Genomic DNA, 16,195 nt, shown 5'->3' with positions numbered 1-16,195 from the left:
TTTATCTATCTATCCAATATTTATCTATCTATCTATCTCATATCTATCTATCTCATATCTATCTATCTATCTATCTCATATCTATCTATCTCATATCTATCTATCTATCTATTGCATATCTATCTATATATCTCATACCTATCTATCTATCTCATATCTATCTATCTATCTCATATCTATCTATCTATCTCTCTATCTCATATCTATCTATTTATCTATCTATCTCATATCTATCTATCTCATATCTATCTATCTCATATCTATCTATCTCATATCTATCTATCTATCTCATATCTATCTCTATTTATCTATCTATAAACAGGAGAACACTGCTAGCACAAAGATACAGATAAAACATGAAATGCTATATTGCTACATGTATACCAGGTCCATGCATTAGTTTGTTATCAGTATGTGCTGGCCAACTTATCCTTTTTTGTGTTATACATATGGGGGTGGGGGGGTGGGGTTGCTACCTCCATGTTGGTTCTTGCACCCCACCCATCTTATAAGGTGCTGGATGTTCCAGACTTTACAAGCCATGTAACTGATTGTACAGGGGCACATTCACAGTGTAGGGTCCGTCTCAATGAGGTCACCTTATCACGGTGGAATGGTCCAAACTATTTGGCCGCCAAATTGGGAGTGAAGAACCTCAAAATTTTTTTTTGCATTGTAGCAATTTAGCATTTCATGTTTTATCTGTATCTTTGTGCTAGCAGTGTGCTGCTGTATTCTCCTGTTTATGTATATTCAGCCTAGGATCGTGCACCTCTATGCCAGGTCCATGCATTAGTTTGGTATCAGTGGGGGACATGTATCAAAGAATTGACACAGTTTTTGTGTGCAAATTCTTGCACAAAATTTAGCGCAAGCGGTTTTTTGCGTCTTTTTTTGCATACATTCTGATAGAGTATTTCCTCCTGTTTTCGTGATTTGGGGTACCTTGGAGTGACATCTATAGTAGGCACGGATTTATTAACAGCGTACTTTTCCTTTACACCTCAAAATTTTCCGCAAGTACCTTTTTTTTTTTAATGCAAATATAAGCCGTCTTGGACTGCACTTAGCGAGATGCTCTAAATCATCGATGTAATTTTTCAGAGCAGATTGCGGCGATTACTCTGCTTCTGCGTCTAGTCAGATTATCTCTGTTATACTTAAAATCTTTGCATGTACCTTTTAAAAACAATGTAATGATTATGGACACTTGTGATCACCCGGCTGCGGGAGTTTATAGGACTACAACTCCCGTCATGGACAGACTCTGCCCATGATGGGAGTTGTAGTCCGGGGGCTGAGGTGCAGATCGCACCGGGTCATTCTGCAGAGACCCGCTGAGAACCGCATTTATTAACTTAAAAAGCCGGCGGCATATGCGGCTCCACTGCGCTGCCCATGGCTCCTGTATACACTGTCATAATTCATAATCCCCACCGAGGGCGTGTGCAGTAGCGCACGTCAGAGCCGATGCCTAATCACTTAGCGGCACGGAGCGCTGATGAGGACAGATGGCTAAGACCTACCTGTCAAATACCTTAATATCTGTCCATATCAGTGCTCCGTGCCGCTAAGTGATTAGGCATTGGCTCTGAAATTAAAGGTTACGTTTTATAGCACATCCTGAGAAATATACTCTCTATTTTGTTGTTTTCAATAACTATCCAAAAATCAGAGCTCCCCTCTCCCGGCGGGGATTATGAATTATAAGAACTGTATATAGGAGCTGGCGGGCAGTGCAGTGTAGACGCATGTACCGCTGGCTTGTATAGTTAATAAATGCGGATCGCAGCTGGTCTCTGGAGAATGATTTGCTGCGATCTGCCCCTCTGCCCTTGGACTACTACTCCTATCATGAGTCTGTCCCATGATGGGAGTAGTTGTAGTACCGCAGCACTGCTGAGGGATGGCACTTGCACATCCCCTGGCTGCGGGACTTTATAGGACTACTACTCCCATCATGGACAGACTCTGTCCATGATAGGAGTTGTAGTCCAGGGGCTGAGGTGCAGATCGCACCGGGTCATTCTGCAGAGACCCGCTGCGATCCGCATTTAAGTTAGGAAGCCGGGCGGTACATGCGTCTACATCGCGCTGCCCCGCGGCTTCTATATACACTGACATAATTCAGAATCCCCGCCGCCGGGAGAGGGGTGCCCTGATTGGTCAATAGCTGTTCTCCAATCAGAGCTCCCGTGTTCCGGTGGCGATTATGAATTATGACAGTGTATATAGAAGCCGCAATCTAGACGCATGTACCGCCGCTGTGTATAGCTAATAAATGAGGATCGCAGTGGATCTCCAGAGAACGATCTGCTCCGATCCACATTTAAGTTAACAAGCCGGGCGGTACATGCGTCTATATACACTGACATAATTCATAATCCCCGCTGCCGGAACATGGGAGCTCTGATTGGAGAATACCTATTGACCAATCAGAGCTCCCCTCTCTTGGTGGGGATTATGAATTATGTCAGTGTATATAGAAGCCGTGGGCAGCGCAGTGTAGACGCATGTACCGCCCGGCTTGTTAACTTAAATGCGGATCTCAGCAGGTCTCTGCAGAATGACCCGGTGCGATCTGCACCTCAGCCCCTGGACTACAACTCCCATCATGAACAGAGTCTGTCCATGATGGGAGTAGTAGTCCTAAAAGTCCCGCAGCCGGGGGATGTGCAAGTGCCATCCCTCAGCAGCGCTGCAGTACTACAACTACTCCCATCATGGGACAGACTGTGTCCCATGATAGGAGTATTAGTCCAAGGGCAGAGGGACAGATTATGCGTTTTGCATAATGGGAACAGAGCAGTGTATTCCCAAACAGGGAGACTTCAGCTGTTGCTTAACTACTGCCCCCCATGATGGGAGTTGTAGTTTAGAAAAAAACTGGAGGCTCCCTGTTTAGGAACACGCTGCATTATGTGCGCTCTTCCCAGGGGAGAACGCAAAAAATGTACTAACCCATATTTACTGTTTTACTTTTCTTATCATTTCAGGGGGAGGACTACGTCACATTCGGTGGACTGCGACGATGAACAGTGTTTTTTTTTATTTCAATAAAATGGTTAACAAGGGCTGTGGGGGAGTGATTTTTTTTTATTAATATGTCGTGTTTTTTATAATTGAATTTTCAGGCTTAGTAGTGGAAGCCATCTTATAGACGGAATCCATTACTAAGCCAGGGCTTAGTGTTAGCCCCAAAATCAGCTAGCGCTAAGAGCCGATACCAACATGCCCGGAGCGTCAACAATGGCGCTCCTCGGTCTAGGCGGTAACAGGCTGGCGTTATTTAGGCTTGGGAGGGCCAGTAACAATGGTCCTTGGCCAACCTGGTAACGTCAGGCTGTTGCTGCTTGGTTGGTATCTGGCTGATACTAAACATAAACATTTTTTTTTCATAAATAAATAAATTTAAAAAAAGTGTGGTTCCCTAATTTTTTCAGCATCTGCCAGATACCAACCAAGCAGCAACAGTCTGATGTTACCAGAGTGGGCGAGGACCATTGTTACTGGCCCTCACCAGCCTAAATAACGCCGGCCTGTTACCACCTAGACCAAGGAGCTCCATTTTGACGCTCCAGGCCTGTTGGTACCGGCTCTTCCCGGCACCCCTGTGGCGATGGGTACCGAGGTAATAATTGGAGGTTAGCGCTAGCTGTTTTGGGGGCTAATGCTAAGCCCCGGCTTAGTAATGGATTCTGTCTACAAGATGGCTTCCACTACTAAGCCTGAAAATTCAATTATAAAAAACACAACACATTGAAAAAAAATGTTATTTAAAAAAAAACACTCCCCCACAGCCCTCGTTAACCCTTTTATTGACATTTAAAAAAAAGAAAACACTGTTCATCATCGCAATCCACCAAATCTGACATAGCCCTCCGCATTCACATATAAAAAAAATATTTGGAAAAGAAAAAAACAACAAAAAGTTTTGTAAATTTTTTTGTTTCCACACACCAGCAAAAACACAAGTAAAAAACGCAACAAAAACTGACAAAACACAGTTTTGTAAAGGGGTAGAACTGTGTCTACAATAGACAAATAATGATACATGTCCCCCAGTATGTTCTGGCCTATTTATCTATCTATCTATCTCATATCTATCTATTTATCTAAATCCCAAACAAATTGCTCCAATTGCACTCCAAGTAATTAAAGCAAAAGATAGTGTTTATTGATCCATGGTCAGCAGTGAATGCGACGTTTCAGCAGCATCTCGCCGTCTTTCTCAAGCTTGACAAAGGTGGTGAGATGCCGCTGAAACGTCGCATCCACTGCTGACCAGTGGTCAATAAACACTATCTTTTGCTTTAATTACTTGGAGTGTCATTGGAGCAATTTGTTTGGGATTTGCATGTCTACATGTTAGAACACAATGAGTCAAAGCACCAAAAAAGGAAAGGAGATATGCTCATAGATGTATAGGGTCCTGTGGTAAACACTCTAAATATGGAACCAAAAAGAAAAGAAACCACTTGAAAACGGACCATGTATAAACTAAAATAAATTTTATTTAGAATAATATAAAGACATAAAATAATTACACACACAGCGTGGACAAACAGAAGTGGGAACCAGGGAGCAGGGGGAGATAAAAAGAAGATAACAATAATATATATAGTGTCCAAGTGTGCTAAACAATTTAAAGTGCCAGCAGCGTGCCAAATAAATAGATAGAACCAATATGTTTAAAAACGCACACAAAACGGATCACAGAGAAAACCAGATGTAGTAGTGGCATAGAACAGTAACACTCCCTCCGCTCCCCAGTTACCCACCAGACCTCCAACGCGTTTCACCCAACGGGGCTTTATCCAGGAGTCTTCTGTTTGTCCACGCTGTGTGTGTAATTATTTTATGTCTTTATATTATTCTAAATAAAATTTATTTTAGTTTATACATGGTCCGTTTTCAAGAGGTTAGAACACAAGGGAACCTTTTAAAACTCATCTTTTATTGTATTACTTGCACGATATTAAATATTTGTGAAGAAAAACCGCCATAGTTCATAGTATAGTCTCTTATTGTGCACCATATATCTCTTGTCTCCTTTTATGTGCGTTTTTTGACCATAAATGGATGTGCAAATGTGCGTTTTAGTTGTCCAAGTGTTTCCTCAAAGAGGATACTGATGTCCATATATTTGTAATTGTCACCATCGGGCATGAAAATGTGCTACTATTTCTGGTCACAAATGTGCTTGTATGTCCAGACTTAATTATTGCACATAGTCCCCGCATATTATGTGCAATAGTGCTGTGCCTGGTATATATTGCTGCTGACTTTATACATGCGTAAATCAAACAATGTTCCTGTTCGCATTTCTCATAGTCCCCTCAGCATATGAAATCCATTCTATATTTCAATTCATTTGTATTCCATATAGATAACCCATAAATTAATATTGCACTTTGGTTTTTTGCACTTATATTATTGCACTTTAAACATATATTGCACTTCCTCTATTGCACAAATTCAGGTATTGCACATGCTCCACATTTCATTTATTGCACATTTTGCACTCAGCTTTCCAAATCAAGGTGCTTATGTTTAGTAGTGGTCGGTTTTCACATGGTGCGCTCCCGTCCTACGCGTTTCCTCCATTTAGAATTCTTCAGGGACTTGTGTGAGCGGACTTGTCAATCCATCTGGTGCGTGTGGCTCTGATGGCGGCCATACTCATATTGAAATTTGCGCCTTCTTTTATATCTAAAGACTCCTCCTCCTATCTGTTACGTAACATTACTTATCCTATTGGCAACTACCATCATCGCCGTCAGGACTTTATTTCACAGGTACGTACAGGGAGGGGTATGCGGTCCAACTCAGGAGACTCCACGCCTCGTTCTGAGCTCCGTGTCTGTGCACCAATCATCGCGGCTGTGTCCTTACCAGGTAGGTGTTCTCCGTGTTTGTTAACTCTTAGCTTCCCAGTCTTTTTCGTTCGTTATTGTTACTTTGTATATTTTCATTATTTTTTCTTCACAGTTTGGTTAATCGTTATATCTTACTTTGATGTTTTATTCAATGTAACTTGCATAAGATATATAATCATTCAGTCCTCCTGGTTTGAGGGCTTCCAATCTAAAAGTCCAATAGGCTTCCCTCTGTAGGAGGGTTTTGTCCCAATCCCCTCCTCTTTTTGGTGGGGGGACCACCTCAATGATCCGTGCTTTCAGGTTTATTACCTCACTTCGATGATGACTGGCAAAATGTATGCCCACCGGTGTCTCTCTTTCATTGGCAATGTCTCCAATATGTTCTTGCAGTCTCTTGTGGAATGTTCTAAAAGTTTTCCCAACATAGTTTTTGGGGCATGGGCAAGTTAATAGGTATGTCACCCCTTTAGTTTCACAGTTCGCAAAGTGATGAATGTCATATTCAGTTTTTGTAACTGCACTGGAGATTTTTTTTCCTTTCTGAACATATTTGCAGACACTGTATTTTCCGCATGAGAACATTCCTTGAGGTTTCGTGAGCCAATTTTTTCCAGTCTTTTCAGGTTCAAAAGAGCTTTTAATTAGTTGGTCCTTCAAATTCTTTCCTCGCCTATAGGTTATTAGAGGTTGTTCTGATATAATTTGTGACAGTGTAGTGTCCAACTTTAGTATATCCCAGTATTTTTGAAAAATGTATTTTATATTTGGGGCTTGTTCATCAAACGTGTCTATGATTCTAGAGACATTATCCCCCACTGTTTGCTGTTTGCGGGATTAGTAACTGTGACCTCTGTGATCTCATTGCTCTATGATAGGCTGTTTTTAATACTTTGTTGGGATAACCTCTGCTCCTCAACCTCATACGTAACTCATTGGCTTGAATTTGGAACTCACCTATACTGGAACAATTCCTGCGCAAGCGCAGGTATTGACCAGCGGGAATCCCCTGCTTCAGTGGGCGCGAATGGCAGCTCTCCCACCGAAGCAGGGAATTTGTGGCAGTTTCTTTACGATGCGTCCTTGTCTGAATACTACCTTCCTCAGTGAGCGTAATCTCTAGATCCAAGAACATCAATGTGTTCTTGCTAATTGTGCTAGTAAATTTCAGACCCAAGTTATTACAATTGAGGAAGTCTACAAAGCTGTTAAATGCCTTTTGTGTGGATGTCCATACGATCAGGACGTTGTCTATGTACCTGAGCCACAATTGTATGTGGTCAGTCCAAGACGATGCCTGATCGGAGAACACCACCTGGTCCTCCCAAGAGCCGAGGTATAGATTAGCGACTTGGATGTCTATACCTAATCTGCGACTGGGACCAAGTTACTATCCACGGGCACCCACCATCTTTACTTATTGCAAGGTTGTGCTGCTTCCACCACTTGTTCCTATCTATTTATCTATCTATCTATCTATCTATCTATCTATCTCATATCTATCTATCTATTTATCTATCTATCTATTTATCTATCTATCTATCTATCTCATATCTATCTATCTATTTATCTATCGCATATCTATCCAGCTATCTCATTTCTATCTATCTATCTCATATCTATCTATCTAATATCTATCTATCTATCTCATATCTATCTATATATCTATCTCATATCTGTCTATTTATCTATCTATCTCATATCCAGGGCCACCATCAGGGGGGTACAACCAGCACGCCAGTATGGGGCACGGACCCCCTGGGAGGCCCGGCTAGGCCCGACACTTTTTTTTTTAATGTCTTGGGAGTCAGTGTCACCCACACTGAGCGCTTGTGGGGGGTCCTCACTATACCCTGACTGACCGTACTATTTACAGTCAGTCAGTCAAACAGTCCCGCTGCGCTGCTCCACATACCTCCGGGCCGGCGGCCTCTGCCTGGTGGCTGCCGGGAGGTACTAGCGCAGCACGTCCGCTGAGCTATGATATAGCACGTTGGCCCTGACGTCAGAAGAGAGTGGCGCCAAGAAGAAAAGCCTGAACGGGGGAGCAGCTAGGAAGAGGCGTGGCTGGCTAGCCGGGAAGGTAGCTACAGCAGGCTGCCTTTAGTTCTTCAATTACTGCTCCGCTGTAGGCAGTGGTCCGGGGTTTACAACAAAATATGGGGGCCCAGGGGCCTATATATATATATATATATATATATATATATATATCTATAACAACTAATGGGGGCACAGGGGCCTATAACAACTAATGGGGGCATAGGGGCCTATAACTACTTATGGGGGAACAGGGGCCTATAACTACTTATGGGGGCACAGGGGCCTATAACTACTTATGGGGGCACAGGGGCCTATAATTTCTTATGGGGGCACAGGGGCCTATAACTATTTATGGAAGCACAGGGGCTTATAACTACTAATGGGGCACAGAGGCCCATAACTAATAATGGGGACACAGGGGCCTATAACTACTAATGGGGGCGCTGAGGCCCATAACTACTGATGGGGACACAGGGGTTGATAACTGCTTATGGGGGCACAGGGGCCTATAACTGCTTATGGGGACACAGGGGCCTATAACTACTAATGGGGGCACAGAGGGCCATAAATACTAATGGGGACACAGGGGCCTATAACAACTTATGTGGGCACAGGGGCCTATAACTGCCTCTGGGGGCACAGAGGCCCATAACTAGTAATGGGAGCACAGGAGCCTATATATATATATATATATATATATATATATATATATATACATATGTGGTGTCCCGGTACCGTACCTTGTACCGTACCTTGTGTGCTAAGTCCCCAAAGTCAGAGTTCCTATGTACCGGTGGGATCACCTCATGTCACCTCTTTCTTCTTTAATTTTATTATGTTTGATGTGAATAAATTGTATATATTTTATTGTATGTATAGTACTTCCAGGACCTTAGGTCACATGACTAATAAGTCTAATGTTAAGTTAAGCTTAAGGCCCTTCAGGGCACGTGATGTGGTCACATGATATACCATAATGCTTTGTGAAAGGACTGACAGCTGGTGGGAACCAATAAGCTCTAAGCCTGCCCCTCTCCATATAGGTGCGCTGTAACCAATCTCTCGCTCTCTTTCCCTCGCACAAATCTAAAGACAGAACTAGGCCTGAAGCCTATCACTGCTGCAACTTACTAACCATGAGTTTACCAAATCCAAATCCCGTTAATCCTGCGTGACTGCTGGACCTAAACAATTCCCCTAAATCCAGCGGAACAGCGTAATTCCAGACTCATATCTTATATACTACAAGGTCCCAACCCACTGTGAGGAACTTACAGACTACTCTTCTGTATAGACTGTTTGCCGTTATCAACCTGCATAAAAGCTGCAGTAAAGTTATCTACAGTTTACTAAACCTCCTGTTGTGGACAATCCTTTATTCCTCTCTATCGTTCCTGGAACGGGTGGCGGTAGGAAATATATATACTGAGGAAGAACCCGCACCCTGGCGTCACATTAAGGGTTAATCCAACACCCTTTCATCACTGCACAGCTACACCACCTACACCCTACACCCCCAAGCTACCACATAGCGCAAACACAAAGGACACACTTCATAGGTATGGGCAGGAATTCACCAGCGCTGATCAAAACCACCATGTAAGTTGAAGGAGTAGCTTTATTGGACCATCATGCCACACATTTCACTGCACAATGGCAGCTTCATCAGGCATAGCAGGTGTAACAAGGTAGACTACCTTCCTACACCTGCTATGCCTGATGAAGCTGCCAGTGAAACGCATTGCATGATGGTCCAATAAAGCTACTCCTTCAACTTACATGGTGGTTTTGATCAGTGCTGGTGAATTCCTGCCCATACCTATGAAGTGTACCGCACTCTGCTATATAGAGTAATTAGAAATATATAATTACAAATTAAAATTGGTTTGGGGGTGGGCCCTGGGGGCGGACTCAGGCAGGCCACTGGTAGTTGTGGTGGGGGGCAGGGCCCCAAGCAAAATGGACATGGAGGCCCCCCCCCCCCCTGATGTTCACGCACGTCACGCTCTAGGGCCGGCATCAGGACCTAGTAATGCCGGCCCTTGAATTCTGTGAGCACGATGTGAGCGAACGTCAATACGAGGCCCCCACTTTAGGTGCAGCACAGTTCCCCCTACATTAGGTGCAGCACAGTTCCCCCCACGTTAGGTGCAGCAGAGTTCCCCCCACGTCAGGTGCAGCAGAGTTCCCCCCACGTTAGGTGCAGCAGAGTTCCCCCACGTTAGGTGCAGCAGAGTTCCCTCCACGTTACGTGCAGCAGAGTTCCCCCCACTTTAGGTGCAGCAGAGTTCCCTCCACATTAGGTGCAGCAGAGTTCCCCCCCACAGTAGGTGCAGCAGAGTTCCCCCCACATTAGGTGCAGCAGAGTTCCCCCCACATTAGATGCAGCTGAGTTCTCCCCGCATAAGGTGCAGTATAGCGCCCCCAAATTAGGTGCAGTTCCCCCACATTAGGTGCAGTATATAGTTCCCCCACAATTAGGTGCAGTATAGTTCCCCCACATTAGGTGCAGTATATAGTTCCCCACATTAGGTGCAGTATATAATTCCCCACATTAGGTGCAGTTTATAGTTCCACACATTAGGTGCAGTATATAGTTCCCCACATTAGGTGCAGTATATAGTTCCCCACATTAGGTGCAATATATATTTCCCCACATTAGGTGAAGAATAGTTCCCCCACATTAGGTGCAGAATAGCTCACGCACATTATGTGCAGTATAGCTCCCCCACATTAGGTGCAGTATAGCTCCCCCACATTAGGTGCAGTATAGCTCCCCCACATTAGGTGCAGTATAGCTATCCCACATTAAGTGCAGTATAGTTCCCCACAATAGATGCAGTATAGCTCCCCCACATTATGTGCAGTATAGCTTCCCCACATTACGTGCAGTATAGTCCTCCACATTAGGTGCAGTATAGTTCCCCCCACATTAGGTGCAGTATAGTTCCCCCACATTAGGTGCAGTATAGATCACCCCACATTAGGTGCAGTATAGTCCCCCACATTAGGTGCAGTATAGTCCCCCACATTATGTGCAGTACAGTTCCCCACATTAGGTGCAGTATATAGTCTCCCACATTAGGTGCAGTATATAGTCCCCCACATTAGGCGCAGTATAGTTCCCCACATTAGGTGCAGTACAGTTCCCCACATTAGGTTCAGTATAGTCCCCCCACATTAGGTGCAGAATAGCTCACGCACATTATGTGCAGTATAGCTCCCCCACATTAGGTGCAGTATAGCTCCCCCACATTAGGTGCAGTATAGCTCCCCCACATTAGGTGCAGTATAGCTATCCCACATTAAGTGCAGTATAGTTCCCCACAATAGATGCAGTATAGCTCCCCCACATTATGTGCAGTATAGCTTCCCCACATTACGTGCAGTATAGTCCTCCACATTAGGTGCAGTATAGTTCCCCCCACATTAGGTGCAGTATAGTTCCCCCACATTAGGTGCAGTATAGATCACCCCACATTAGGTGCAGTATAGTCCCCCACATTAGGTGCAGTATAGTCCCCCACATTATGTGCAGTACAGTTCCCCACATTAGGTGCAGTATATAGTCTCCCACATTAGGTGCAGTATATAGTCCCCCACATTAGGCGCAGTATAGTTCCCCACATTAGGTGCAGTACAGTTCCCCACATTAGGTTCAGTATAGTCCCCCCACATTAGGTGCAGTATAGTTCCCCCACATTAGGTGCAGTACATAGTCCCCCCACATTAGGTGCAGTACATAGTCCCCCACATTAGGTGCAGTATATAGTCCCCCACATTAGGTGCAGTATATAGTTCCCCCACATTAGGTGCAGTATATAGTTCCCACACATTAGGTGCAGTATACAGTCCCCCATATTAGGTGCAGTACAGTTTCCCCACATTAGGTGCAGTATAGTTCCCCCACATTAGGTGCAGTATATAGTCCCCCACATTAGGTGCAGTATAGTTCCCCCAAAGTAGGTGCAGTATAGCTCCCCCACATTAGATGCAGTATGTTCCCCCCACAGACATACAGTCTTTAGCCATATACAGTGTATGGCTGGAGGCTGTATGCCTGTTTTACTGCCCCACTTCAGTATTCCGACCACCACTCCGGGGTCACGATCTACTGCTATGGCCCATAGCCTATGATCATGACCCCGGAGCGGTGGTCGGAATACTGAAGATGACTTACCGCTGCCCGCTGGTCACTTACCTACCATGCGCGCGCGTCCTCCTCATTGCTCCACTCTGTTGCCATGGGCGCATGCACGGGACGTCAGTGACGTCCCTGCGTGCGCTACTTCCCATCAGCCGCTGTGTTTTTAAAGTTGACGCGGGGCCGGCGGCCGCACAGCGGTAACCGGGGCATCCTTGTGTCCCGAAAAGATTTTTCGTGACACAGGGATGTCCTTAATAGTGATGGGGGGAATTGCCCCGTCACTACAGGACGGCCAAGCATTGCTTGGTTCGCCTGTCCTGTAGCAACAGCTTTTATGGTAATACAACAAGTGAGGGTTTGTTACAATGTATCAGTGCAAGTCAGAGCTAAGACTGAATGGAGGATTGCCTAGACTGAATACACAGTGGAGGACACTTCATGGAGTAATAGATCTTCAGGTGCTTCATGGACGCTCCTGTTATGAGATCATCCACAACAGAAGAGCATCAGAGCAGTATACGTGAAGAAGGAAAATTCCTGGTAGAGTAGTGTCCAGTCTACTGGACAAGCAGGATGACAACCAATATGGCCGCCATTACAGTCCCCACCCCAGAAGTGGTCTCCCAGCTCTAACACACTCCTAGAAAGTGAATCTTTCTATGGTCTATTCACACGGCAGAATTTCTGCTTGCGGAATTCCACCTCAAATTAAAGCCCATAGACTTCTATGGGATTCCGCACTCCCATTCACACTTCTGAATTTCCGTTTGCGCAAGTGGAAATTCCGCCATGTGAACAGACCCTATCTGTGTAAAGACACAATGATATCTAAGAATGGTCTCACGTATTGGAGCGGTGGTTACATGTGTACTAGGAGCTGCCAAAGATAGCCAAGCTTTTCCAATGGGAGATTCAGCACCTCATTCTTGAGAGGCAGGAGGGGGCAGCATTAGGACCCCTGTGATTATAAACTTCTGCTCCATCCTGTATAAGTGTTGTGGGCTGGAATACCCCTTTAGGGTAGGGTCACATGTACAGGGGCGGATCCAGAGTCGAGTCTCGGGAGGGGCACTATTAGAGTATTTTGTGTTGGCGGACAGAAAACAAGGTGTTGCTTACGAAACTTACAATATTATTAAATGTATCATACAGTCCTAACCTTGTTTAAGACTCTTAGGCCATGTTCACATGTCAGAATAATTATCAAATATACCAATTGCCACAGAATGGGAAAGTGCTAAAGAAGTTTTTACCATTTAAAACTACAGCTCCCAGTATGACCTAAGTAGTGGTAAGGGGATGCTGGGAGTTGTTGTTTCACCCATCATTACTGCAGAACTTCTTCAGTGACTACAGCTCTGATGTGACACACACAGGAGGATACAGTATGATATCAGTGACTACAGGTGGCGTCTTCTCTATAGTCTTTCCTTATCTAATTCAGATGAACTTACCACGGTACTTGTTCCAGCTAAATGCTCTCTCTGCAGAACTTGATGCCCAGACGTCTCCTCACTATGTCAGCGGATTCTGATCCTCTATATGAAAACAATAATTATTATAATACTGCCAAACACTGTATTCTTTGAATATAATACTGGCACATACCTTCTGAATATAATTCTGACACACTGTACCTCCTGAATATACAACACACTGTACCCTCTGAATATAATACCGCCACACACCGTACCCTCTGAATATAATACTACCACACACTGCACCATCTAAATATAATACTACCACACACTGTGCCCTCTGAATATAACACTACCACACACTGTGCCCTCTAAATTTAATACTAGCAAACACTGCACTCTCTGAATATAATACTACCACACACTGCACTCTCTGAATATAATACTACCACACTGTGCCCTCTAAATTTAATACTACCACACACTGCACTCTCTGAATAGAATACTACCACACACTGCACTCTCTGAATATAATACTACCACACACTGTGCCCTCTAAATTTAATACTACCACACACTGCACTCTCTGAATAGAATACTACCACGCACTGCACTCTCTGAATATAATACTACCAAACACTGCACTCTCTGAATAAAATACTACCACGCACTGCACTCTCTGAATATAATACTACCACGCACTGCACTCTCTGAATATAATACTACCACACACTGTGCCCTCTAAATTTAATACTACCACACACTGCACCCTCAGTATATAATACTACTGTCACGATGCCGGCTGGCAGGTAGTGGACCCTCTGTGCCAGAGAGGGATTGGCGTGGACCGTGCTAGTGGACCGGTTCTAAGCCACTACTGGTTTTCACCAGAGCCCGCCGCAAAGCGGGATGGTCTTGCTGCGGCGGTAGTGACCAGGTCGTATCCACTAGCAACGGCTCACCTCTCTGGCTGCTGAAGATAGGCGCGGTACAAGGGAGTAGGCAGAAGCAAGGTCGGACGTAGCAGAAGGTCGGGGCAGGCAGCAAGGATCGTAGTCAGGGGCAACGGCAGAAGGTCTGGAAACACTGGCAAGGGACACACAAGGAACGCTTTCACTGGCACTAAGGCAACAAGATCCGGCAAGGGAGTGCAAGGGAAGTGAGGTAATATAGGGAGTGCACAGGTGATAACTCTAATTGGAACCACTGCGCCAATCAGCGGCGCAGTGGCCCTTTAAATCGCAGAGACCCGGCGCGCGCGCGCCCTAGGGAGCGGGGCCGCGCGCGCCGGGACAGAACAGACGGGGAGCGAGTCAGGTAGGAGAGCCGGGGTGCGCATCGCGAGCGGGCGCTACCCGCATCGCGAATCGCATCCCGGCTAGCAGCAGGATCGCAGCGCCCCGGGTCAGAGGACGTGACCGGGGCGCTGCAGCGGAGGAGGTGAAGCGAGCGCTCCGGGGAGGAGCGGGAACCCGGAGCGCTCGGCGTAACAGTACCCCCCCCCTTGGGTCTCCCCCTCTTCTTGGAGCCTGAGAACCTGAGGAGCAGACTTTTGTCAAGGATGTTGTCCTCAGGTTCCCAGGATCTCTCTTCAGGACCACAACCCTCCCAGTCTACTAAAAAAAAATTTTTTCCTCTGACCTTTTTGGCAGCCAAAATCTCCTTGACCGAGAAGACGTCCGAGGAGCCGGAAACAGGAGTGGGAGGAACAGATTTGGGAGAAAAACGGTTGAGGATGAGTGGTTTGAGAAGAGAGACGTGAAAGGCATTAGGGATACGAAGAGAAGGAGGAAGAAGAAGTTTATAAGAGACAGGATTAATTTGACACAGAATTTTGAAAGGACCAAGATAGCGTGGTCCCAACTTGTAGCTAGGGACACGGAAGCGGACATATTTAGCGGAGAGCCATACCTTGTCTCCAGGGGAAAAAACGGGGGGAGCTCTTCTTTTCTTATCCGCGAACCTCTTCATGCGTGAAGAAGCCTGTAAGAGAGAATTTTGGGTCTCTCTCCATATAATGGAAAGGTCACGAGAAATTTCATCCACAGCGGGCAGACCAGAGGGCAAGGGGGTAGGGAGGGGGGGAAGAGGGTGACGGCCGTACACCACGAAAAATGGGGATTTGGAGGAAGATTCAGAGACCCTGAAGTTATACGAGAATTCGGCCCATGGAAGGAGATCTGCCCAGTCATCCTGGCGGGAGGAAACAAAATGTCGCAAATAATCACCCAGGATCTGGTTAATTCTTTCTACTTGTCCATTGGACTGGGGATGATATGCAGAGGAAAAATTTAATTTAATCTTGAGTTGTTTACAGAGAGCTCTCCAGAATTTAGACACGAATTGGACCCCTCTATCCGAGACAATCTGCGTAGGCAACCCGTGAAGACGAAAAATGTGTACAAAAAATTGTTTAGCCAACTGAGGCGCAGAAGGAAGACCAGGAAGAGGAATGAAATGTGCCATTTTGGAGAATCGATCAACGACCACCCAAATAACGGTGTTGCCACGGGAAGGGGGTAAATCAGTAATAAAATCCATACCAATCAGAGACCAAGGCTGTTCGGGGACAGGCAGAGGATGAAGAAAACCAGCGGGCTTCTGGCGAGGAGTCTTATCCCGGGCACAGATAGTGCAGGCTCGCACAAAGTCCCCAACATCCGTCTCCAGAGTTGGCCACCAATAGAAGCGGGAGATGAGTTGCACAGATT

This window comes from Hyla sarda, chromosome 10 (genome assembly GCF_029499605.1).
Source record: "Hyla sarda isolate aHylSar1 chromosome 10, aHylSar1.hap1, whole genome shotgun sequence".
Taxonomy (NCBI): domain Eukaryota; kingdom Metazoa; phylum Chordata; class Amphibia; order Anura; family Hylidae; genus Hyla; species Hyla sarda.
This window is presented reverse-complemented; position numbering follows the sequence as displayed.